We start from the raw sequence: 24,004 nt of genomic DNA, 5'->3' as shown, positions 1-24,004 counted from the left end.
ACATTCATTTTAAGATATAATGATGTTTACCACCTTCTAACTCCTCAAAGTAGCAGCCATAGTTTAAATTTGGTTGATTCTTTTAGTCAGTTTGTATGGATACAGCAAGAAGGACCTATGGTATTTGAATTCATCTTGGAATTAGTGAGCATCATCTTACAATATAGAAGCCTTGTGTTAGACTAATCTGAGTTATTGATTAGGTTAAATAGTATCTTGAGATACTATTTGTGACATTTTTTAGACGTTTCTCAACTTGCTTTTGTGGTTGTGGTGCTTCAGTCAAGACTCCACAGACAATCCTGGAAATCCCAGTATGTAGACTCTAAAGCTCAAGAGGGAGAACAAAAGTGCACAGTGTTTAGAGCTCAACATGTACCTCTACATAGGAGTGCCTTCTTTTCATAGTAAAAAGGAAGTAGTAGGTACTATCAGCCATCTAAATTCTGGTCCCTGGCTCTGCTCCAGGGTAGAATATGGTAAGACGAGTCAGATTATCAACGGTGATCATTTGCCTTTGTGGACTGGATTTCTCGGTATAGGCATAAACAGTAGTTCTGTCCAGTAATATGAAATATACATTCTTCTGCATTAATTTTCTGGCTTCAGTGTGATATAAGCTTGTTCTGTTCAAGAATACAAGCCACGACACTATAGAACCCAGACCTGGCAGGAAGACCATCCCTCAGGCATTGGGCTCATCTGAGAGAAGCCACAGGATAGGAAGCTATAAGCTTTTAAAGATTTGTACACAAGGAGCCTACTGAGAAAACTGGACACAAAGAATTCTACATGTTATGTATATGCTGTGTTAATTCAGGCTAGAATGAACTGCCAATTTGTTAACTACCAGCTAAATTATAAAGGCTCCACTAACAGGATATTTCTTTTTCCCCCACTTCTGTACTTAGTTTGTAGATTTTTCTCTCCCCCCTCAGAGATTTCACCATGTCCTGGTTATGACGCAGTAAGGCCTTCAGGGGAAGAAATGGTATGTGTTGAGCACTCATGTGGTTCAGAGGACACCTTCATTGAAGGGTTTCATGCTCCTGGGTGTGATTATAGACAGCCTTTGTCTCTCAACCCCTGCATGGATTACTTCGGTTGGAGAGCCACCTCATGCCAAAGGTCATTTCTCTTCCCAGTTTTAAGAGTATTAGTAATTCTAGTTCCCACTAAACATGCCAATGTGGAGCCTCAAGGGTAAAAAAGTTCTAGTTCTGATACCCGTTCTATAGATACCTAACACATCCCTTCATCCTTTACTTGCCCCTGAATGTCAATATGTTCCTCACAAAATGTTTTAAGTTCTAACACGATTAGTCATTCCTACTTCAGAAGTAGGCCGCCAACCATTTTTATTCCATTTAGGCAGTCCAGTACCAGGGAAGAGCATTGTATTTGTCTATGAGCAGGAAGACTGGACCAGGGCTCAATTATCTGGCCAAACATGTAACTTCTCTAATAGAGACCATGATTACACTCTGGATCTCTAGGATAACAATGTTTCTGTAGGACTTAGGTCTCAGTCATGAAATGTTTTGGGGGAAAAGAGACCAGTGTTAGAGCTCCAAGTTCATAGAATTGGGCCCTTTAAGAAAGGAGCAGTCAATTATTCATATTTACCATGGTGTTATAGGGTTCTTCTAAAGAATCTTGTTTTAGTTTCTATTTCTGAGTCTGAAAAGAGGCTCTCTTCAGGCAAGTTGGCAAGAGATCACGACTGTCCTTCTGATTCTAGATGTTGAGCAGTATTAGCTTGTCCATCCATCTATCTGTCCTTAGGATTACCTTGTTCTACCAGCTTTAACTCTCGAGTCAACCCTGTTGACCTTCTATCAGTTGTCCATTCTTCCTTGCGATTAGGCAAAGCCATCGAGTTTTTACTGTTGATGGTAGCAACCTCACTTCTCTTGCAAAGTCTAGATTTGTAAGGTCAGCTGTTATGAGCCCTGGCATACAGAGAACCTGCTAGAGTTTCCCCAAGGATTCTCTCTTTCCCTTTTGACCATGCACTCCTATTGCTCTGGTCAACTGTGTACACTGGGCCTTTCTTGGAATAGTAACCTAGTACAGAGCTATAAAACTTGTTAACATCCTTATGCTTGTGGGTTTAATATCCACTTTTCATTTACCAGACAGCCTAGAGTCTGTTACTATGTGAGAGCTTCTCTGCTGATACTTTAACCAGAAATTTACCTCAATGTCCATAAGTTCCCTTCTCCCGGAAGTATAAGGATAGTAAGATGTGATCTGGGTTCATGATGTGGGAGCTGATGGTGGCTGACAGCCCTGCTCTTGACAGGTCTAGATCATCCCAGACCAACTAAGTTACTGTGTTGGAAAGTTTTATCTTCACAGAAGTATTCCAGAAAGGCAAGGATCCAGGTTATTCTCATTCCTTAAGGATAGAGTTTTTAAGTTCTTAGAGTAGAAAGTCAGATATCCAGGTCTGGTTCTAGGAGATGGTTAGTAGTGATTAACTGATGCTGTGGTAGGTCTTGATTTTGGAATTCTGGCTCTTCTAGTCTAACTGGCTGTTTGGTTATCATGAGCTTCAATTCTCTTGATGTACAAGTTTTTTTTTTTTTTAACAGTCTTCCTGGATTTGATGAGGCATTCAAATGATTTATCCAATAAAAAGTTCAGAATTAGACAATCTTAATTCATTTTCCATGCCTGAAGTCCTAGGAATACTTAACTGTAATAGCAGAATCTAAGCAAAGATACAATAAGGTCACACCTCCAAATTCCCCAAGACTTTCATATCAAGGCCTCACTCCCCAGGCAGCTCATGGTCCAGAATTAAGCAGGACTAGTTCGTCAATATGGGCCTCTCTTGCTTAGTACAAGAAGCTTCTACATGTAGTTTTCCCCCCTAGAAGTCTATCATGTCCTGGCTGAGACTTTCTCAGGAGCTGTCTTGAAGAGTCATTGGACACAGCACTTCCCCCACCCTTACCATCCTCTCACCACAGGTATCAGACCAATATTGAACCCCATTTCTGTTCAGTCTTCATTCCTTATAGGCATTTTCTTCAAATTAAGCGTAATTCCATCTTGATGCTTGCTTCTTAAAAGGCCTAGAATATGTTGGCAAGTTGAATTTAAAAGCTAAAAATGAGAGGCCTGGATGAGCACAGTTAATGGAAGTGGTCCAAGAGATCAGGGAGTATAATATTTCATGTTTTTAATGGAATGTAGGTCGTGCAGAAAGTCCCAGGCACATAGTTGCCCAAATGCTAAAGACTTCATGAGATAGGAGGAAATGTCCCTATTGAGAAGAATTCTAATAGCAATGCTAGGATTCTAGTATTAGAAGTTATAGGGTAACAATAACTAAGACTGTAGAGATCCCTCACTGGTCCTGAGGAAAAAAAAATATGTTCTGGACAAGGACAATCACAGGTTAAAGGTGAGCCAGATGACCTCTTTAGTAGTTTATATGGAGGCCCCTATTTCCTACAAAAAGAGAAACTGGCTAGGAATGGGAATGCTGCATGCTCAAACTAAAGCCAGTTTATAAGATGATCAGGATTCTGTCTGGAAAAACATGAAGCCCTGAAACCTCGAAGGGAGGAATTTGGGTGGGACCCGATTTCAGTTCTTCATGCTTTCCTGAAACTGAGGAACCAAAAAGGAATTGCTTCTCAAACATGCACCTCAGGTTTTCTACATTCAAGAAATAATCCCTGGTGCCATGAAGTGTGCTCAGATTGAGCTTCAAGAGAAATATCTGCAAGAAGATCAGCTAGTGGGGGACATCCTCCAGCCATGGACTTCAAGTCAGCTGCAGCATCCACTACGGCTATATCCTTCCTGGGATGCTTCCAGCTAAGGACAGCACAGCAATTACAGGAGGCTTGAGCACTTCTGGGTGATGCAAGATCCTTTTAGGACAGTCTTTGGGCCTGGGCTGTCATGGACCATGGCAAATTTCTCATAAATTCACTGCAATCTAGGCCTCTTTCCCCAATCTTCATTCCTTTACTGTTTCAGGTGTCAGACCGGAGTTCTACTCCAAAAAGTTTCATTTTCTTCTCGTGTTTTAGCTATTTCCACCCTGCCACCCCTCCCCACCAATAAGATCTTGATGCCTGCTTCTTGGAAGACTTCAACCAATGCAGTCACTCAAATCTCAGTGATATGGACTTTCTAACTTTGTAGGTAATATTGTGGAGGTTATCTGGGAAGGCTAAGCTTTTGCCTGAATCTGGTCAAGACCAAACAGCTGACTTCCATTCCTCAGGGCTCTGGGTCATCACACCTGAGCCTCACAGGTATGAGAATTAAGGGACTGCTATCATGCCCAAAAGATCCCATTTTATTTTTTTATTCAGGAGATGCAGACACAGGCAGAGGGAGAAGCGGGCTCCATGCAGGGAGTCCGATGTGGGACTCGATCCAGAACTCCAGGATCACACCCTGAGCCGAAGGCAGATGCTCAACCACCGAGCCACCCAGGCATCTCAGGTCCCATCATTTTCAAACAGCCCCAAAGACATGTAGAAGCTGTTAGTTTTATCTACAAAGGCTTTAACTCTGATAGGAGTCAGAATAGCACAGAAACAGGTCTGCCCACAAGGTAGAGGATTTCAGTTGAGTCTAGTATGCTATTTAAAAAAAGGCAGATATACAGCCATAGGCTAAGCTGCTCGAGGGTAAGAAGGGAGCACTTTAATCTAGAGTCTATGGCAGTGAACAATGAATCAACTCCTTTTCCAGGTCCCAGATTTCGATGAGAAGGACTTTTTCTAGATCTGAAGATTTGTTTTTCTGAACTTTCTTCTGGTCCTCAGTAATGGAATTATGGGATCCATGATCTTGGACCCCACAGACCTACTTTAAGAGGTAATGGGCTGAGTCCAAATACTGTTTGAAATTCATCTCTACTTTTGCACTGTGGCCACACCTACAAAGTCCAGCTCCCCAGTGACAACATGGCTGGGGTATTAAAGCAGGTATTTCCTCAGAGACAAGGGACCACCTCTTTGGCTGTTCAGGTGCTCCAACAGCTTTACCAAATCTTAAGTTGTGTTGTCTTGGTTGCTTCCAAACTTCTCATTTTTACTGGGGTCACATTGGTGTCACAGACCAATGGGCTGTCCCATCCTTTTCTGCCGGCTTTCTTCCCCCCCACCCCTTTATGCAAGTTTACCCTAGTATAATCCTTACACATTGAATCCCATAACTGGCATCTCAGTCTAACAATCAAGTTTAATGTGAAAACATGGATAAGATGTTCCAAGTTTCCTATGGTAATATGGTTTGTTGTGGACATGGTAAAGCATTTCTCTAAATATTTGAACAATTACCAGGTATCCCTCTTACAATAGGTCTTATAGGCCTTCAACATTTCAAGCTAATTTGGCCCTTTCGAAGTGTAAACTGAAGTTCAGATAAACAAAAAAGGTCAAGATATTTTGAGGTAGAACTCTAAACTGTGGCCCTCAGTGGCCTGCACATGGTTATAAAAAAATGTGATTGTCTGGCTTTGTAATATCTACCTTGCATGTATGTGTATGTGCTCTTAAATGTTGAGTAGTACACATCAAGTATGGTAAAATGAAAGAGGCCAAGTTCTGCCTCAGAGGAGGGTGGAAGATTTCCACCTAGAGGAAAAAGACAACTTGATTGTTTTTAAACGTTTAACATGCTTAATAAAACATTGAAATAGGAAAGTGTTTGCTAGCCAGCCTTACAAGTTGGAATCTGAAAATATAATTAAGGAGTAAATAGCCAGTGGAACTATCTGATAGCTCCGTCTATCACCAGCATCAGCGTAGCTGGATATTTTAGGTGGATGGGTAACACTCATTTTGCCCGTGAAGCAGAAACCTAGAAAACTTGGGTCAGAAAGTACCTATGCCAAACTCCTAGGAGGTCAGCTGTTTCTATGTTGTACAGAAGGCTGCACACCCATGGCAACCATTCTCCACGGGAAACAAAAACTGATCAACTTCTCCTACCTCTTATCTTACGGGAAGAGTTGGGAGTGGTCCCACTTTCTGGTCAGAAAGACACTAGCAGAAACCCCTCACGTCTCTGTCCTTTGAAGAGCTACCTGCTTGTTCCTCCTTAGTCTCAAGGTCAGAGTCCCTTCGGGGAATTTAACCTGACCTCCCAATTTAAAAGTTAAATGCTTGCATACCTGCACATTTGACTCCCTTTTATCCCACATGTAGTGTGAGCACTTTTCTGATGGACTAGAGAGTTTACTTATGTTCAGTCTACATTGACCATCTTGATGGCAGGGATATTTTCATACATTCACTGTATATCACCAAGACTTCTGTCTGACACAAAGACATCCACTGATTGCGTTTTCATTTTAAGTTAGGTCTACTTTTCAGGTCTTATTTGCAGTTCTTTCAAGGAAGCAGTATTTGAGCAATAGGTGAGAAGTTTGGGAATCTTCCATTTGGTCATCTCCATGATGGTAATTCTTACCTACAGGCTAAAGAAACTGGTACAAACTTATTACCATTTTCTTTACAATTATGCAGTCTGGTAACTCCTACACTTCCGCTTCCTCCACCCTCAATATTTTGATCGCTTTCATTCACTTCACTGCCTACGACCTTAACTGATGCTGAAGGGGACTCTTAAGTTAGCACTCTTTAGTTAGGAATAGATCAAGATTCAGAAGTTTTCTCCTCCTGGGTATGTGAGGATGAAGAGTTAGTCCGGCTTCATAATATGTAAACTAATCTCAGGAGCCCTGCTGGCTGTCAGTCGCCATGTCCAGATAATCCAGGATCAGCAAACTGAGCTATGTATTGAAAGAAGTGTTTCTCAACCAATGTTCCTGAGAGAAAAAGATAACCTTAACTCTATTCCCTGGGAATAGGCATCGTACAATTGCTAGAATAGGAACCCAGATATCCATGGCCAGTTATAAGGGGATGATCCACAGTGGTTAAGTGATGTTCTAGCAGGTCATTCCAGAATGATTCTTCTAAGATATTTCACTGGGCCTACTCGGTTTATAGTGTGGCTTCATTCCTTTTGGATAAGGTTTTTTTTTTTTTGAGTAGGATTTATCTGTGCTAGGTCAGATTCTCCTCTTAATCTGATCAAGAACAATCTGGGACTAAGAATCTGATCAGACTCCCCGGTATTTTCTACAACCAAGGAATATTTGACTTCAGCGACAGACTTATCAACTTATCAGGTCCTCTGAGGAAGACAGTCATGAATTTCTAGTTGCCACACCTCCAGATTCCTTGAAGCACTGCTACCAAGGCCATCCTTACCCCTGGCTTTATAGCCAGTGATTAGGCATGACTGGTTACTACTTTTGGTCTTCCCTGCTCTTAGAGGTCCATCTCTACACATTTGTACTATGGTCGCTCCCTAGTGACCACATGGCTAGGGTACCAAGGCAGATCATTTACTGATTGACAGGGGACCTCATGGGTAATTCAAGCATTTTCCCCAACAGGAATGCCAAATATTCCTTAAGTTGAGGCCATCTTGGATGTTTCTACCCAAACTTCTTTGTCCTTCACTGGGGTCTCCTCTGTATCAGGCTCAGCTTCCACAGGCTTATTTCCTTTCACTTAAGCATTTCTGCTCAAACTTCTTTCATATATTTAACCCCATGTTGACACCTGCTACCCTGCAGAACCTGGTCTAACTGATGTTAACATGAAGGTCAAGAGAAATACCACTAGTTCTTATATTTTCAGTTCGTTGGGGAGACTTGTTTTATTATATTTAGTTCTATCATGTCTAGTTCTTATGTGTAAACTGATATCAGGTACTTCAAGTTAGAAGGCATGTAAAAATACTTATTTCAAGCCGACTTAGTGCTTTTAAAGGGTAAAATAAAGTACAAATAATCTTAAGAGATGGAATTTCAATCTTCAGGCCCCTAGTTGCAGTGGCCAGCACATTCTAGGATTGAAAGAATCCCTACTGTGAGTATAGACGTTCTCTCAAGTGTTAGATCCAAGTGTCCTTGTCAGTTTCTATCCTAATAAAAAATCCCTAGACACAACCTGTGATCTCTTTACAAAGGAGCTTGATCAAGTTATGTGCTTGTCACGATATCTGGCTCTGTTCTGACTCAGATTTTAGCTACTGTTAATCCAAAGTCAGTAATAGGTATTGAATCTTCTATCCATTTTATATTTCATACAAAGCAGCTACAAGATTGCTAGCTCTTAAAGAGGAATGTAAAGCAACTTCAAGTTACACTTACCATCTTGTTCTCAAATGAAGGATTTACCACCAAGTACTCAAAATGTCTGGTTTTAAGTTTGGTGGAGTCTGAGTTGTGTAGACAAAAGCAATAGGGACCCTGTGATTTGAATTCATTTTAGAGCTAGTGAGCATTTTTAGACAGATTAGAAAATATAAAGCATTTGATACACTCATGGATTTGAAAGTGGTGGAGGAGTAAGACGACATGTGAAATAAGATGCTGTTTGTGATCTTTTCCAGGCAAGATTTCCCAGAATGGCTTTATAATTTTAAGAGTCTGAGGTGCCTTGGTCAAGGCTCAATTGAAGCTCAAGAAGAGTCTCAGGAAACTGGTTCTGAAATTTAGGCAAGGGGTTTGTGACAGAAAGGTGATTGTGTCAGGACCTCAACAAGTACCTTTATAATGGGGCTTTCTTCTTTTATACTACCCACTCCTTAGCTTTAAGCCATCAGCATGTATATCCTGGTCTCAGGCTCTGTTCCTCTAGAAGAACTTAGTCATGATTTGAATTACTAAAATCATTTGTAGTTGAGAAATAGGATTACAGACAGGTTAGTAGATTCTATTCTGTCCTATAACAGTATGAAGATGTACATTCTCTCACATGGATTTTCTAAGGGAAAAATGTAAGCCACTGCCTTCAATGACCCACACCTGGCATTGGAAACCGTTCTCAGGCATTGGACTGGTCTGGGATGGGCCTGGGAGCAGAAAGCTATAGCCTCTATAAGGTTTAATCAATTGGTGCACATAGGCTCACCAGAAACAGTCAATTTCTCTCTATGGGGTCAAGCCAGGTTAAAATGATCTGCTATTGTTTAATTGCCAGCTAATTTATAAAAAGACCCCAAATATAGGATGCCACTTTTGCCTGCTTTTTGTCTACTTCATAGACTTCTTTGGACAGAGCTTCCACCATGCCCTAAGCAGTGATACCAGGAGGCCTTCAGTGAAAGATGGCATGCCCACTACATGCTGGGCACTGATGCAGGACAAAGGATCCTATGAAGGGTTTATTGCTCCTAGTTGTGGTATAGACAACCTTTATCTGCCCCTTCGTGGATTGTTTCAGTTGCTTAAGGTCCTCTCTTCCCACATTGACCCATATCCAATGACCAAGTCATGTGTCAAGTTTGACTATTAATCCACTCAGAACAAATCAAGGTATTTTAGTTCTAAGGAGCTTCCCTTGTGGGTGGCTAGGTTTTTTTTTTTTGGGGGGGGGGTGGTCACATTTCAACACAAGTTGTCTATTTTTCCTGCTTCCAATTCCATTGTATAGGCATTGATCTCAAAAAAGGTATGCCCCTTGGTCATCTTGTAAAGCAAACTTCATCTCCAATCTGTATCTAGGGGGAATCCAAGACAACACTGCTAGAAGTCGTGAACAAGAGAGTCAAATGGGATTTTAGGACTAGATCCCTTGCCAACTGGCTGTGATTCTCCTCGATGGTAGTTGAGCAGGGCTCCTTCTACAAGATGGTGCAATTGCTAATACTTGCCCAATTTACCAATGAAATATTCCAGGAGAACAGAGTACATTGATTGGTATTGCATATCAGCTAAGCAATCCTACATGGGATCCTATATAGATCTTCTAATCTACCCAAAGTTCTGATGGCTCCTTTAGACCTACTACTCTGGTTCTAGTAATAGTCTCCCTTAGGACACTGGGTACTACAGCCCATCAGGATCTTGGACCTCCAAGAGTCTGGATGTAAGAGTTAGTAAGTATCTGTTCAGTTAACTTTCTAGGAGTATTTAGGACAAAACTATGGGCTAGAAAACTTAAGGCCAGGACTAATCTAGCCTTAATCCAGATTTTCTTCCTTAAGGCTAATTCTGATGCTTCTATTTCTTAGTCTAAGAAGAAAAAAAAAAAAAAAAAAAAAAAAAAAAGGAGGGGGCTTAGTGCACCAAATAGGATTTGCCTGTTCCTTTACACAAGGAATTTATTAGTATTTTCTTAACTCTCAGGATTATTCTGTGAAATATTAGGCTAGAGATCACTAATAAAGGAAGTTTGGTAGCTTAGTCTAGCCCACCGTTTTAAAATCCCAGAGTATGTGATATTACAGATTTTAAAAGTCTTTTAGAAGTACTAATCATGGTTCTTAAAGTATTCCAAGTCAACCTCAAGACAAAAAACAAAAAAAAAAAAAAAACAAAAAATTATCCCAGTAATCCATCCAGGGATATTTCTCTTGTGCCATGAAGTATCACCAGGACTCAGTTTTTATCTTTAGTTAAGTACCCACTGATTGAATCTCATATGCAAGTCTGGAAATGAAGAAAAATGATGCATTTAAAGAATGAGCCCACAATGGGCTGAAGATATAGGGCTTTCCTTATTCCATTGGGTTATTCTCCCCAAGTGATAGAAATTCGGGGAACTTCATGATTAATATGTGGATTCTTCTGTTGCCATTTATGATTCTAAATAAATACATCCTCTAAAGATTAGAATTATGGTTAATCCTAATCTCAAGTTTCTCTTGCAGAATATCAAGACTATTGATTGCAAACCACACTTGTCTTTGTGGTTATAGCTGATAAGGGGTTGTTATCTAAGAGTCACTAGTTATTAGCTAATGTTCAGGAAAAGTTAAGTCAAATATAGAATGAAGAGAAATTATAATACAGCAGTTGGGCAAAGTAGATTGCTCAAAGTAGGACAGGAAAATAGCACTCCCAGAAGTCAAATTCTTGCTGCGTAGACCATGTGAATTGACTAGTGTTATTTCAGTGTAAGGGATAGGTGATGGTCAGTCCCAAGGGGGCTGAAATCAACTCTTCCAATAGCTATACCTCAGAGATTAACTTCATTATATAGTTAAGCATACCTTCATATTCAGCATCCACGTTTTTATTCAGATTTGTAGGTCTATTAATACCCCTGTCCCTTTTACCAAAACTAGAGGGCTGATACTAGGGTTTATTGAAGTAGTCATGGTATCTATGCTATGGGCTGGAATTGTTGTGTGCACACCTCTCATGACTGAAAGTTACTTGGGCTCACATAAGCAGTTCCCAGGGAAGCTCTAACAAGCCCCCTAAGCACCACTTATCTCGTGGTATGCAGTTCAGTAACCATCCTCCTATCACTGCATAAACTAAGCCACTGCACTGGTTAGTCACAATACTCCAGGACCAATTTTTTGCTAAGGTTGGTCAGCCATGTGGTATAACAGAAGCGTCACTACCATGATGCTTTAGCACTGGTATTCCCTGGGGGCCATCATGCTAGGATGTGGATTTTATCCATCCGTGCCATTGGAGGGATGCCAAAGATAATTTTCCCCTGAACATCTTGAGGATAGGAAATAACCTGGCCAGTCTTCTCTATGGATGAGACACTAACTGATGCACACAAGACACAAAGATGCATCACCCAAGTCTCCTCTCAAAGGAGGACTTCCTGTCCAGATGCATAGAGGAAACAGTAGGCAGCTTTTAGCTGCCAACTCCAAGGTCTGACTCCATTTCAGCGAGCTGTGCCACCAGGTTCAACTCTTTGGAGAAGCAGCCCGCAACCAATGACTGAGCAAATGAGCTTATATAAAAGCTTGATCCTTTTATTTAAGGGACAACTCAGGCAATTCACAATGCAGAGAGCTTTATCTCTGCCAGGTTGAGGGGTGTGGGAAGGGGCTTGGTTGGGACCAATTTCTATATTCAGCTTTGAAGGCCCTATGGTCTTAGTCCTAGGCCAAGAAAGTCTGCCTGGCTACGTTCTTCAGTTTAACACGTTCTGGAGGAGCCAGCTCTGGAATTATCATGGAGTATCTTCCACTCTAGGTTTATATGGCAGCCATCAAGGTAGACCACTCAGATCATACTCCTAGAAAGGATGGACTTCCAGCTATAGGATCTGACCTTGTTCGGGCTGAATCCCTGCTCTTCACAGAAGCTTCTGTGCAATATTTGGGCACCATGGGAAAACCAAACAGCCATTTCCCAAGACAATTCTTCTGTGAGCCATCTTTGTACTGGAGCTCCCAGTTAGGCTGGCTGAAACTTTCTCAGAGCCGCACTGCAGTTGAGTTCTAAGGGTTAAAACCTACATGGCAATGCAAAAAGGTTCTCTGTGCCTATTCTGTCTCCCCCCCCTTTGTGTGTTAACCCCAATAGAACTTTTGGTCTTCTATCTTGAATCTGACAGCTCCAAATTCAGCTGACAAAAGTTTTCAAATTACTTCAAGTGTTTCTAAGAAGGTCTAGAGATACTACCACTGAACTATTAGGCTTCAGTCAAGGCTTGAAGAATATTTTTATATTAACATTGTTTCCTTAGTTCTCAGTAAAATCTCAGAAAAACTGATTTAAAAGAACAGGAAATTCATGGTGAATCCCAAGGAATCTAATAGGTGACAAGAGAAAATAACCTGAGAACTACTAAAACCATGAGAATTGTGACAGAGGGTGCTATTTTCCAAAGAGTTGGCCCTTAACCTTGTCAGGATTTACTAAAATTATTTACAAGCTTAAAGTACTTCTTATAAATTCTAGATTAGGGATATTTACCAGTTACAGACCTTAACAGATCAAGGGGTTATGAACTATAGGGCCAACTAGGAGCTCTTAATTGCTTCTAGGTAACATTTAACCTCAAGCACAATACTTCTAATGATCCATATAGTCCTAGAATAAGATAGAACCACCTCCACTCTAAAAGTTATGGCCTAGGTCTTTACTAGCTATTTGTATCCTATGTTGAGGAACAGGAGGGAAAAGACAACCTTAGTTGCTCATAGGTTACAAATGGAGGGACTGTTAGGTTACATATATTCTAGGTTCAGTGTTTTGTTCAACTGCAGCTCAGCACCCAATGACAGCAACCAACATGATTTCAGAGTTCAAGATTCCCAACCATCATTACACATGCTCAACCTGCATGGCTGTTATGAACTTCAGTAATGAACTCCATCTTGAGTTCTTGCTGCCTTGAACACTTCTCCATCCCTTATTTTGAGACCAGTTTGCTCACCATGAACCCATTGGGGAACTAGTTGACAGATTTCAATGTGAGCACTGAACTAGGATACCCAACACATGATAAACTATTCAGCACTTAGAGGTCAACTGAAGACCTCTGACTAATCACTCTAATCAGTATGGCAATTGTAGCTGCTGTTTTTTTGCTTTTCTCCTTTAAAAACTATTGGCTGCACCAGGAGGTCAGGAGGTTTTTCAGGACAATTTTATTCGAGAGCACCAGCTAATGGCAAAGACGATAGACTATAGTCACTTTCTTGGTCCTCACCTCTTGTATCTTGACTTACTGTCCTGTTGGGAGCAGATCGGACTTGTGTTAACTTCAGCAAGGCAGACAGGAGGAGTGCGGCTCATGGTTAGCCAGCCATACTGGTGAGACTTTGGGGGATCATTCCTTGCATTTGCCAGAACTATTTCAGTTTCAGGGACTCTCTATTCCCCCTACCGCAGTATAGGTTGTCTAGTGCTCTTCATTGGGGCAAGGAACTGACCTCTGGTTGAGTGGACAGTGTGTAACAAGGAAGTCCTTGGTCTTTAATCATGTGGGCTATGTGCCACTTGTTTCACTCCTCTAAATGGGTGTCTCAGACTTTTTACCTACTTTGGTTTTTGCTTTTTATGATTGTAGGGTAGTCAACAGGAAATTGCGTATATTTTAGCTGACAGGTTGCTTGGGTGTATCTTGAAGAGATGGTTCAATTCTAGTTATTCACCTAAGAAAATAGTGGTCTTTTATTGTACAGCATGGCTTCCATATACTTTGGAAGCTGGTGAACAATCTTTAAAATGCTCCTTGAATCATTTCGCAGTTGGAACTCTGCCAGAGACCTGGCAAAGAGCAGATCCTTTATGTGCAAGCCTTTATGCTCCTCCATGAGATGACTAGAAAGAAGGGATCTGAGCTAATGGCACAGAGACCAGGAAAGAAGGCTACTGCCTTGGTACTACAAGATGAGGCAACAGAGTGGAAGACAATAGGAGATTACAAGCTTTAAATCCTTTACCTGCCCCTACCCCAAAATGCTTGTGGAAGTCCTGGGTAGCCCTCCAATCTGGGGCTCTGGGGGTGGGCAGAGGGGAGGAAGGAGGAAGTCAGTGAGATCCCTTGGATAAAAACCAGTGTGCTTAACTAAGGATGGACACTGGGGGGGAAAAAAGGCTAAGAAAAAGCAGCTTCAAGTGACCAAGATGCAGGCTCAGATAAGGAATGAAGGAGCCCAGGGACTGAACTGGCTAAGCCTATAGTCCCCTTTCCCTTCAGAAGCTCCAGAGAATAGGGACAGTATGTAATTAATAGACTGCCTAGTCTACACTGGAGCCATCTAATTACTGAAATAGCAGAAAGTTCCAGTAGAAAAGTCTTCATAACAGGATTTACTGTGAACAAGGTGGCTTTCTGTGGCCTACAGAAGTTGAGAGAATGGAAATTCTGACAGTTTACATATGCCCGAGTATCTCATCCCTTTGAGATTTGTTCTGTAAATTGAATTCTCAGGTCACCCTTCCTCCAGAAAAAACGGGAAACCTCCAGTTGTGTCCTCTCCATACATGCTCCTGATTACTATACCTGGGAGTTACGGCTAGTTCTCAGTCTTGGGTTTGAAAACACTCTTGTTTTCTGTATCCCAATGGATGAGAAGGCCCAGTTGTTACTTGCTTTTGAATGCCAGGAACCAGATGCTAAAACTTCCCACCAGTACTGTTGGACAGTTTTACCTCAGGGGTTTAACAATTCCCCTACTACTCGGTGGGGGTAGGGGGGGAGCTGGAAGTCCTGTTCAGAGACTTGAAGACCCTCCAGTGGATAGAGTGGCCCTTCTGCAGTATGTAGATCTACTGGCGCTTAGTTGTACTTAAGATGTTTTGAGAACACCATCCTTGTAGTTAAATCATTTTGCTGTGGATACAAAGTATGCTCCCCGCAAGGTACAGATTTACAAAAGTTAAGGAAGCCTATTGAGCAAGGCTGTGTGCAAGTCCCCTATCACCATATGCCAATTGTGGGGGTTCCTAAGCATATCTGGTTCCAAACATTGACTGCTACTTCAGCCCTTGTAGGAGGTGTTCGATTAGATGCTGAGCCACTAACTTGAACAAGAGTGTCAGACGTTTGTACTATAGAAAGTCTGATATCAAACCCCCCCATTGGGGTTACTGGATATAAAATCCTAATTATATGTACATGAAGGACAAGGCATGTGATTGGGAGTATTAATCCAAATGCTGGGGAATTTTCCCCAGCCTGTTGCCTTCTTCCACCCCTCGCCAAAAAGGAGTAGACAAAGGGGGGCCACCCTGCCTCTGAACAGTCTCTGCTATTTGTGTGATTTTATGGGATGCCAGAAGTTTCACTTGGCTAACCAGTAGCCATCTGAAGCAGGTGATGGCCAAACATTCTTGAAACAGAGGGGAGGATTTTGTCTTACCACCAGCTCAGTGGGGAAATAACTATGCAATTCTATCTGATAACCCTGATGTGAAATTGCAGGTTATTTTGGTCTTAAACCTGGCAATTTTGCTTCCTGATCCTCCTGATCATCTTGAGCATGATTGTTTACTTAGTATATTCTAGCAGGCCAGATCCTACAGACCATCTTTTGGGAGTGCCTAGACTGGGAACTAAGGATGGAGGTAGCTCTACGGAACAAGGGTAGCAGGAGGCTGGAGATCCTATGGTGACAAGAGATAATTGAGGCCAGATAACTGCCCCAGGAAGCTCAGCTCAGAAGGCCAAGATCCTTGCCCTAACGAGAGCACCCCTTTTGTTGCTGAAGGGGTCAGTCCATACACCAGCTCTTACTATGCCTTTTTGGTAGTGCATGCTCCTGGTGCCATTTGGAAGGAGCAGTCACCGTGGCCATCTAATAAGGATATTAAAACCATACAGAAACTGGAGCTCTACTATAGGGTGTACAACAGCGATCCGGGTTGACAATCACCTATTGCTCAGGATATCAGAAATGGGGACCCTTTGGGTAAAAGCAGTCAGCTAGCAGGCATTGCGGCCAATCAGGGCTAAAGAAGCTATGTTTTGGGTTCCCAATTCCTCCTATCAACTTCCCATTTATGATCCCCAGTGTACAAGAAACTGAACAAGCTACAGAATGGGGATTTGCCAATACAGAAAAGACTTCCAAATAGAAAGTGAATAGACCTAGGGCCATATTATTGCCTGAAGCTTTGGTCTATTCTGTAGTAGTACACTTGGATTATAGGTCCCATTATGAGAGCTACCTTAAGAGATACGATCTTTTCTAAGTAGGCGTGAACTAACCAACACATTGGGGATATATAGCTGATGCCAAAAATAATCCTAAGACTGAAAAACTTTCCATCAAATAGTAGGATATAGAGGAATAGGTCCAATGGAAGACTTAGATGTTCTACTAGATGCCCAAGGCCTCTGAAAATTTTTAGTGTTTGTGGGTACTTCCTCAGGATGCACAGAGGCTTATCCTACACCCCCCCCGCCCCGTCATTGAAAGGGCTTCAGAAGTGGTAGAATTAAGTTGTCCCACGTTTTGGGCTGCCAAGTTCAACCCAAAGTGGAAAATGGCTTAGTTTTGGTTTCTAGGATCTAAGATTATGTTTTATGTGGAGACTATATCCTTCCCAGAGGCCTCAGTCTATACAAAGGACAATGAATCCTGCCTTGGGAAGAAAAAAAAAAAATGGTGAACAGACTAGCTTAGCTTGGAATAAGGCATGGCTTTGTCCTTTTCCAGATAGTGGCAGCTCCACAAAGTGGGCTAAAATTAAGCGCCCTTGAAATTGTGTATGGGAGACCTTTCTAGGTCACAACATTAACCTGAGGTCAAAATATCTGAACATATGGTTTTAACACTTGAGTCAAACTCTGAGTAGTATATGGGAGTTTGTTCCCACCTGGCTCAATCACCCTTCTGATGAACCACCACATCCCTTAGTCTTCAGGGACCAAGTGCAATTCAAGACCTGATCCCCAGCTTGCTGAGAAGTAGATGGTACCACATGACCTATTACTGACCACCTATACTCAAGTTGGCTTGAGTATAGGGCAAACATCTTGGGTACATTAAGTGATGTGAACCCCACTTGAGGAATCAAACAACCCGAAGCTTCCTGTGGACACATAAGCCAATGGAAAGCCTAAGATGTGTATTATATAAGCTACCTTAAGTTTTATGCTAATCCTTTTAGCAAAGGCAGTGCATATTCCTATCTGCCTGGCAAAACAATTCTCTTGTGCATAGCTCTTAAGCTATAGCCATTTCTGTTGGATTTGCCACCCCAAACATTCTGTATACAATCATGGAGACCCACTGGTACATTCCAATTTCAGATATACCTGCATGTTGGTACTATAATCCTGACAAGGTGCTAAGAGTTGTCCATCCTGCAAGGGTAACTAGTTTTTCAGACAATTTAGCTATTCCTGTAAAATAGTGGGGAGTCCGAATAGCAAATGATGCTTGAGGAAGCTACAAGCCCTGCCTATGGTCAGAATACTAGACTTCTGAGAATACCTCTTAGAGACTTTAATAACTCCTTTTGTAAGTTCACCTTATAAAACAAAAAAGTGTTGTACTAGTTCAAAGAACCTCCCCCCTCCACCTCTATGTGACTGGAGATCTTCCCAGTAGAGTATCAGATGGAGGTTTCTTGGGTTACAACACCTTACCTGCATGGTGGAGTGTTGTTGCCCATCAACATGTAGTCCCCAGCTTACCCTGCACTTGTACCTTCCCACTAATGAAACCCTGGCCACCCAGAGTCCCAGCCAGTTCCTACAGCAGTGCTGCAGGCACCTGTCTCATCCCTCAGTATGACAGCTGTGGTTGTGTCCTTCAAGGACTTCCTGGCAGTGGAGTGGCCACTGTCTTCTCCAAGACCACAGTCATACCCATTAAGTGGGTCAAACTTCTGCTGCAGGTGCAGCACGTTAGCAAGCAAATCACTGCAGATAAACAATACAAGGGCATTATAGACTGCATGGTTCATATCCCCAAGGAGCAGGGGTCCTGTCCTTCTGGTGTGGGAGCCTGGCGAAGCAGAAGGTCTAGGTATGGTTCAGCTTGGTGCACTACCAGGTCTGCGGCTCCTTCTTTGGATAAGACATTATACTAGAAGTAATCAAGTAACTCCAAAATTTACTACTCACTCAGGCATATACAAAAAGGAGGAGTCTCAGAGGGTGCATCACTAGCAAGAATGGGAGTCCTAGTGAAGAGAAACCACTTGTTTTAGAATGGAGTCTATCCCATCTCCCACAAGAATTTGAGTAGTGCCAGAGGCAGCTGGTCCTGATTTCTCGAAGCTTGTCCTGGTTGTGAAGGCAAGAAAGGAACAAGGTCAGAGGGGCAAGGTGAGTTGCTTTGGTGTTTAGCTGAAACTGTTTTGTTGGACTTTTCCCAGCTCTTTCTGCATAATAATTCACCTTCACAGCAGAAGGTGAGACAAGGGAGAAGATACTAGGTTCAAGACGCTGGTGAAAGGGACCCAGCTCCTAGGGCAAGGCCCAAGACAAGCAAGATGGACATCTCCAAGTCCAGAAGATAGGGGACCTTCCCAAGCATAAGGGAAGGGCACAGTATAGCCACCACCATACCATCTAAGTGCATAGGGAAAGCCAGCGCCAATTTCCAGGATGAGCTGATCTGCTCCCCAGTGCTCATGAGCCAGGGATCCTTGAGTACAAGCACAATATCTGGCCAGGGAAGTCTTCAGAATAGGGAGGGTGTAACTTGTCACAGGAGTTCTCTCCTTTTCTGGGACTTGTGGCTTATTCTTACCATGTTAAGATTCCAGTTCATAGCTCAGATTCCAGTTCAGAAAGAAGTCACAGAAGTTGTTCTGCAATGATTTGATTCTCAGAACCTTTTCAATCAAAAAGAATCATAGCAAACCTATTAGGCTGCCAAGAGTCACAGGAAGGAATAGGGAATATTTATGGGAGGTATTAGTTTATGTTGTCGTTGAGGGATACGTGAATAAGATTTTAAAGCAGCCAGAGAAATTACCACTTGTTAGACAAGAAGTTTCCAGAGACTTAAAGTTCAGTGGAAGGTATAGATTTAAGGAAGTCAAAGAAGCCAGTTCACTTCCACAAACAGAGCTATTGAGTCCTACCTTTGAATGCTTTTTCTGTTTAGTAGTTTAGAAGAGTTGGTGATGGTGTGCCTAGGAAAAGCCTGAATGTTTCTGAACTCCTCTGCCTGGTAGAGTGGTAAGTGACCCATGGGAACTTCTAGTAGCTTCTCCCTCTAGGCAAGAGCATCAGGCAACCGAGGGAGTTGAAGTTACCAGATACATTGATTTTGACTGGTAAAGCATTGATTAGAGGACTGGAGGTTAGAATGAAGTTTATTCCACATTCAAATGTGAGAGTAGTTGGTCTGTTTAAAGTTTATAGATTCAAAAGTTTATTCTGAACATGGGCTGCACTTATCACCATCCATACACCAAAAACTGGATCTACATAGGGAGTCAAGGAAAGGCCTTGCTTAGAAACAGGAAGCCTCTTTTGAGGCACAAACCCCACACATGGAAGTGCCGAGAGTGAACTCTTCCGTTCAGTGGAGTACAGAAAGCCAGGTACTCCTGGAAGCTGCCCCCACAAAAACTAAATTCCAAGCCTAGGTAACTAGGGGTGGAAGGTTGAGGTAGAAGCTAGGAAGCAATGATTTTAACAAGGAGGTATGTAGAATTCATTGGAACAGGCACTGGTGAGGGAAAGTTTTAAGTGGGAAAATGAACAGCCCCATCTACTTTAAACCAGAGAGCTTCAGTTGGCTGGGCTCCCCAGGGCTCTCCTGGCAGAGTAGTTCCAGGGTATTCAGGTATTCAGAACTCAAAGCAGGAGAGGGGAAGCATGCCATAATAGGTCAAGACTGAGCAGGTTATTCCTTCCAAGAACTCCCAGGATGAATAGTCTAGCACAACAAGATTTTTAAGTCCTCTTATGATTGGGGCCCTCTGGAAATAGGCTCAAGTTGTCCTTGGGCTTCAAGGAAGAAATTCAGAGTACACATCCTTCCAGAAGTATCTTGGATTCTCTAGACTTCTGGACTAAAAGATGGCCCCCAAATGGCCTCCTAGGAAACTATGCTGAATTACTCATAGTTCATCAAGTCCAAGAGTAAGGGCCAAATCCAGATAGAACACTCAGCAATTCATGGCCCGTCCATGGTTCTATGTACTGCTTCTTAGCTAAAGATGCTAAATTATCTCTTTACAGCTACAGTTAAGGTTAGGTTTCCCTTGGGTGAACACTGAACAAACCCTCAGATGGCCTCCATAAGAGGAGCTTAGTCACACCAGCCATACCCCAGAACAGTACAGGCTTTATTTAGTTCTAGGCTCAGGATTTCATCCTTACATATAAGGAGTCTACTCACACTTTTAAAAGTGGTCTCCCGAGACAGGGGCTTCCTATACCAGACTCCGCTACCTGCCATATCAAGGTTTTCCAAACCTGTCATCCTACCACCAGGTAAGCTTGTTATAGGCCCAAATTCCAAGCCTCCAGGCCTTGTTTACAAAGCCAAAGCCTTCTGTGACACAGCCACTCTTAGCAAGTAACATCTCGGAAGTTGACTCCTTAGTAGGAAGGCTTTCAAGATTGTTCTATCCTCTAAGGAAGTGGTACTTGGGGTCTTTTTGCCACTGATATGCATTTGAGCTTTGGGAATCTTGAGCACCCATGAGCTACACAACAGATGTGTATTTGTACCTAGTCACTGGAGTTGAAACAAAGCATAGAACTTTTCATTAGCTATTCTCAAAGTAGGAGTAGCTCATGTTCCTCCACAGGACTTGGATTAATAGCCTTTGTTAATCCCTCATTCTGATCAAAGTGACTAGTATACCTTATGCTTCCCAGGCTGAAGTCAGTCTTCCTTCTGGAAAGGGTTGGGAAGAAGTCTTCTAGTAGGACTCTGAAGACTTACACTTTGGCGTAAATGGTGAATTAAGGGTTATAGATGTCCTAGTACGACTGAGATACGAGCCATACAAAGTACTTCCCATTATAGAAAACAAGAGAACACTTGTTCTGCATGGATTTCAAGCAGATGCTAGGGGTTTCCAGTTCCCACCTGGGATGAGCCCTGACAGATGGTTACAGCTGCCTATTCCCCATTTACTTGGTCTGGTGTTCTAATCAGCAGTCCAGAATTATGCTTTTTAGTGAAGGCCTAGTAACTGCAAAGCTGCTTAAACCAGTTGTATTGGAATGGACTGGAGAACTCTGCTGAATGCTACACCAACACAGAAGTCGGTTTACTCAATGGGCTCAATCAAGAGGGCGTATTGGCAAGGTAAGATGTAGTCAGGGCTCAAGGGACACTCACAACTCTCATTCAGCATCTTCAGGAGTGAGAATCTTTTCTAAGACTAAATCCTAATCCTATGAAGGTACAAAGTAAATGCAGTTGCAGGATTATGTCCTGTAGGTAGGACATCCATGGAGTTTCCAGTGGAATAAAGTATGTAATCTGTACCGTCCCAGGCTTAGGATCCAGTCAACTCAGTAGGTTAGTCTTACCATGGACCAACGATACCAGATTTTAGTAGGAAGAACTGCAGCAATACCACATGGCACACCATTAGATGGTCTGGAAGATAAATGCTGACTGTTCTTGCAAAACAGCGAGTCACATACCATCAAACCCGCAAAAGCCATCTTGCAGTCAGCCACCTCAAGTTAAAGAGATTTCTACTCTATTTGTAGCTCTTAAAGGGATGCAATTCAGCTTAATAAGGCTACCAATGGTTTAGACTGCATGGTTGATACCATTTTTATTCTAGAGGTATGAGCCATATGCTAATTCTGACCCCAAGTTAAAGACTACCAAAAACTAGCATTTCAGACCATTGAGAACAATGGTCACACTAAGAGCCACGTTTTAGCTTGAGAAGCCTTGGGAGTCTTGCTAAGGGAACTTTAGTCTGTGCTAGCTGCTTTGGCAGCCAACTGACGACAGAATAGGATGATTTTAGTAACATCTTTAGACACCAAGGGAAAAAAATGAGTAAAGCTATAGGTGTATTCTATTACCATTAAGTGTTAGTTAAGATCTTTAAAGACTTGTCAGAAGTCAATAGTCCCTTCCATTTATTCAAGAAACAACCATATATGGCATTTACAAAATAAGTTTATTATTGAACTATACTCTGAAAGAAAGTATGCAAGATTTTGGCAGACCCTAACTCCATTCAGACTAGCTTTAAGTATAGGATTAAGGAGTCAGTCTGCGGTGTTTTCTTGCAACAAACAGTCTTCTGACACCAATTGGGTGTTCTACAATTGACCGTTTACCTGAAGTTATGGTTAGATACCAATTCAAGGACTCTACCACAAAACTTCTAAATCAGACCCTAGAGAAGGTAGAGGGGCAACATGGACTTCTGCCCAACTTGACTGAGTTTGGGGTTTACGTTCCCTCCTTAGGTTCAATTAGAACAGTTCATGGGATGCAGGAGAGTAGTTCTATTCATGGTTTATTATGAAGGCTAAAACTCCGAACAGCCAAATTGAAAAAATGCATAGGACAAATCAGTGGGGTGGGGGAGTGGAGTGAGGGAGGGAGGAAGGGCTGGTAGGTACAGAGCTTTCATGATCGCTGGGACCACCACCCTCCTAGCACCACTAAGGGTTCACCAACCTAGAAGCTTATCAGATATTGTTCAGGAATTCTACAGCTTGAGCTCTAGCCCCCCATGTTTCTCTCCTGGAAGTCTGGGTAAGGCTGAAACAGCCAACCCTCTGATCATTTGTTCATTTTATGACAGCCTGATCCAGGGGTTATTTAGGGAGCCACTCTAGGTTACTTGGTTAGCATTAACTCAGGTGATCAAAAGAGGCTCCTTATGAACAACAAGACACTCCTACCACTCAAGTTCAAGGGTTTTTTTTGGCGGAGGGGGTGGAGCTTTGTGCCAGGAACAAGGGACAAAGACTATACAGGTCTTATACTGTAGTCAAGGTAGTTTAAGTTTAAATACCATGTTCCACTTCATAGGTTTTTCTTACTAGAACCTAGTTACTTTTTTTCCTTCGATTCAATCTAGTGTTGGCTGTTTTGCAACCTACAAAATCTACTTTTTAACCATAGCACAGAAAAGCCTGGAGCTTGTGATACACCCATTATAGAAGTTTAAGGCCTAATGCTTAAAGTGATGAGTGCCTTTTTAAGGGGAGCCAAGAAGACTAAGTGCTACACTGGTCCTGACTGGTACCAAACTATTACCTGGACACAGTATTGGTTATTAAAGCCTGTAAATAAAAACTTGTTTTGAGGACCCTTTCACTGAGAAGTAGAGTCCCAGAAAACAAGACACTCCAGAAAGGGCTGCATGGATCACTATGGCATAATGGAGGACTCGGAATGGCTTCCAAAGGGACAGGACGGCTGGTTTCAAGGACAAGTAGTAGAACCCCTGGTCTGTTTCCACTGAAGATGTTAGGCAGCTTTCTAGCCACAGGTGAGGAACTGTTCCCTTCGAAGAGAGTTTACGCACTCTCGGAAATAGTAAAGCCAGTGTGATGGAAGAAACAAGAGGAAGAGAAGTTTTTACAAACTTATGTGAGGAAGGAGAACTACCACCTACATACGCCAGACTTTGCAAGACAATTCATAATGCCAAGAGTTTGTACACCTTCCCTATACATCTAGAACCTAGGCTTGTATTGAAAGGTTTTCTCCAATAGGAGTGTGCAGAGTTTTACCCATAAGAGGTCACAAGATATGGGAGAGACTAAAAAAAACCTATCAGGAATTATCTGGACAACTTTGTTTTCACTTTAGTATTATCCACAGC

This window comes from Canis lupus, chromosome 5 (genome assembly GCF_003254725.2).
Source record: "Canis lupus dingo isolate Sandy chromosome 5, ASM325472v2, whole genome shotgun sequence".
Lineage (NCBI taxonomy): Eukaryota > Metazoa > Chordata > Mammalia > Carnivora > Canidae > Canis > Canis lupus.
Note: the sequence above shows the minus strand (reverse complement) of the source record.